Source organism: Camellia sinensis, chromosome 3 (genome assembly GCF_055761805.1).
Source record: "Camellia sinensis isolate YWXY chromosome 3, ASM5576180v1, whole genome shotgun sequence".
NCBI lineage: Eukaryota > Viridiplantae > Streptophyta > Magnoliopsida > Ericales > Theaceae > Camellia > Camellia sinensis.
The window spans coordinates 182,112,253-182,114,763 of NC_138963.1; the positions used below are offsets into that span (position 1 = coordinate 182,112,253).

Genomic DNA, 2,511 nt, shown 5'->3' on the forward strand with positions numbered 1-2,511 from the left:
TACAAATGACGAAACAAATTCATCACTAAACTGGTTCCATATTTTATATTCAATTTAAATTATTATTTCACAAATATCCCTGCTCATATCCCAATAGCCTTTTAATTGTATTAAGAAATCCACTAGCTATTATACAGCACTCCACAAAAAAATTCACTAAACAATTTATTTTATAAATCAAAATATATCCATCAAACAACCTTAATAATAATCCATTAAGTATCACAAAAAAACCATCAAAGTAAATCCCAAAATAAACTAACGTGGAGTCCACCAAAAAAAATCAACACTCAATCTTAATTTGCAACTACAACTAAGCATCAGTTTAGGAAAAAAATTCAACAGTTGATCTTCATTTGCAAGTATGCTTCCGAACGTCATCAAAACCAATCTACAAAAAAAATAAACAAGGCAAACATTAGCATAGAATGTATATATAAAAAGTTTATTATAATAGCAAAGTTTTATTATAAACTTAAAGCCAAATATCAGAAACTTAACAAATATACAAAACTATTCTCAAGATCACAAGCTTGAAGTTATTTGAATAGAAATTAACAGAGATTAACTAAAAAGATGAATACCATGCTCATTCCCACCCATGGGCTTTGCAATGATCACCTTAACATGGCAATTCACTGTATCCCTAGAATTATGCTCGGATAAAAAACTGGCTGTGACCCACTGACAGCAGCCAAACCAGTTATAACACTACAACATCTCATGGTAAGAACCAAAGCATGCAGTCAATGAGAATGGGAAGGAACAAATATTGTGGCTGCTGCACAAATGGGATTTAAAAAAATTTTGAAGAGAGAGAGAGAGCAACAACCTACAATGCAAAAAATGGAAAACTGGACCATTAGCTTGGTGAGTTGTGACAGCAATGACCAAAATGGATGTAGATAATAAGCTTATTATTTTTAACATTAGCATTAAAAGGCCACGCACAAAACCTAAAAACAGCTCCCTTCTAAATTTAGAAAATAATACACACTGCTATACGTATTATTTTGTTTTAACATTGATTGCTTCCTTTTTTTTTTTTTTTTGATCAACAATCATGTGCTCTTTACAGCACTGAGAAGCGGGTTGAAGGCTTCCAACAAGGTTTAGTTCCCTCTGTTTACAATAAAACTGTCAATGACATTTTTCCCGTTAAAAACTAAATAAAGAAATAAAAATTAACCCGAAGGACAAAAAGATATGGAGAGGAAGACAAGATAGGCAAAGTTTGTAACATCAATTGACAGTTATTGGTGCAACGATTTATTATAACATGGAGTAACATGCATGTAAATCTCTAGCATTTGGAAAATTCAATTTCGTGGTTTTCATTGGAATGAAATTGCTGTAGGAATGTCATCTAATTTTCTGCAGCCATTTTACAATTATAGACAAGTTTATATAATTAGCAAAGTTTTGGAGAACCAAATATTGAAATCGACAAACATTCTCTTCACATCAGGTGTAGGAACATGATGACACCTAACCTCCGGTAAAATTAAAGCTCAATAACATACAATCACCTACCCTTTTGCATAGATCACCTGTCATGTAGCATTAAAGCTTATTTCATCCTTCACGTTGATGTGCCGCCAACCTGACAGTCTGGTTACAAGAAATATTTAGCACTGGACAGAATGGAAGTGCAGTTTAATAGGTTTCTCAAAAAATATGAACATTAACAAATTTAATTTGATGAATCAAACAAATAAAGGGTCCTCTCTATGGTCTATAAGGATCTCCAGTAAGGCATGAACTTTCTAGCGAGCTACAACAAAATAAATTTTTAGAAAAACAACGCTCAATTAGTACACATTAATGTGTGTTTGGGAGGGGAAAGATTTAGTACACACCTAACCTTTGGCATAATGCATAAAGTTGAGGTCTTAAAACAAACACAAAAATGAGCCTTCAAATTTAATTTCCAAAACAGGAATTGTAAGCATGTTATGTATATTACTAATCATGACCAAGAACAAACAGCGCCCAAAACATTGTCCGCTGGGCAGCCCAGTAAAAAGGCCAAACAACCGAACTATCAAAGCAATCTGCCAATGCAGCTAATCCAAAAACCACAATAACATCCCTACTCACATAACTAATAGATCACCACGGGTTCTTGACCTAGCAGTGGCTAGGAATGGCTGCTCGAATCTCTGCTATCCTAAATGGAGCAGTGGCTAGGAATGACAGAATTGTTCAAAAAGCAGGAAGAAACAAAAGTAAATAACAAACTAATGAGGGCAATGTTATGGAACAAACAACTGCCTCATCAAGAAATTAGAGATTTGTTCACTTCACTGCATCAAACAATAGTGGGGAAAAAGAACAAAAAAATTAAAAGAAATGCCAAACAGAAATAAGATTTCAAAGGCTCAATCATCTTTAGGCTTAAATTTGACTCCAAAGCAATCAGAAAACACATGAGAATCATAAGAATTTAGAACACAGATACACAACACATATAAGTTAACGTATATGTGTATATAAAGGGAGAGAAAAGAG

At 33.4% G+C, this 2,511-nt stretch overlaps 1 long non-coding RNA gene across 1 annotated transcript; it reads right to left on the bottom strand.

Moving 5' to 3' along the window:
• Positions 1–236: 236 nt before the first annotated feature.
• On the bottom strand, positions 237–1,546 carry LOC145821208 (uncharacterized). Its single transcript, XR_014363238.1, has 2 exons — positions 585–1,546; positions 237–391 (listed from the first exon to the last, which is right to left on the bottom strand). It is a non-coding gene; the product is annotated as an uncharacterized LOC145821208 (long non-coding RNA).
• Positions 1,547–2,511: the final 965 nt, after the last annotated feature.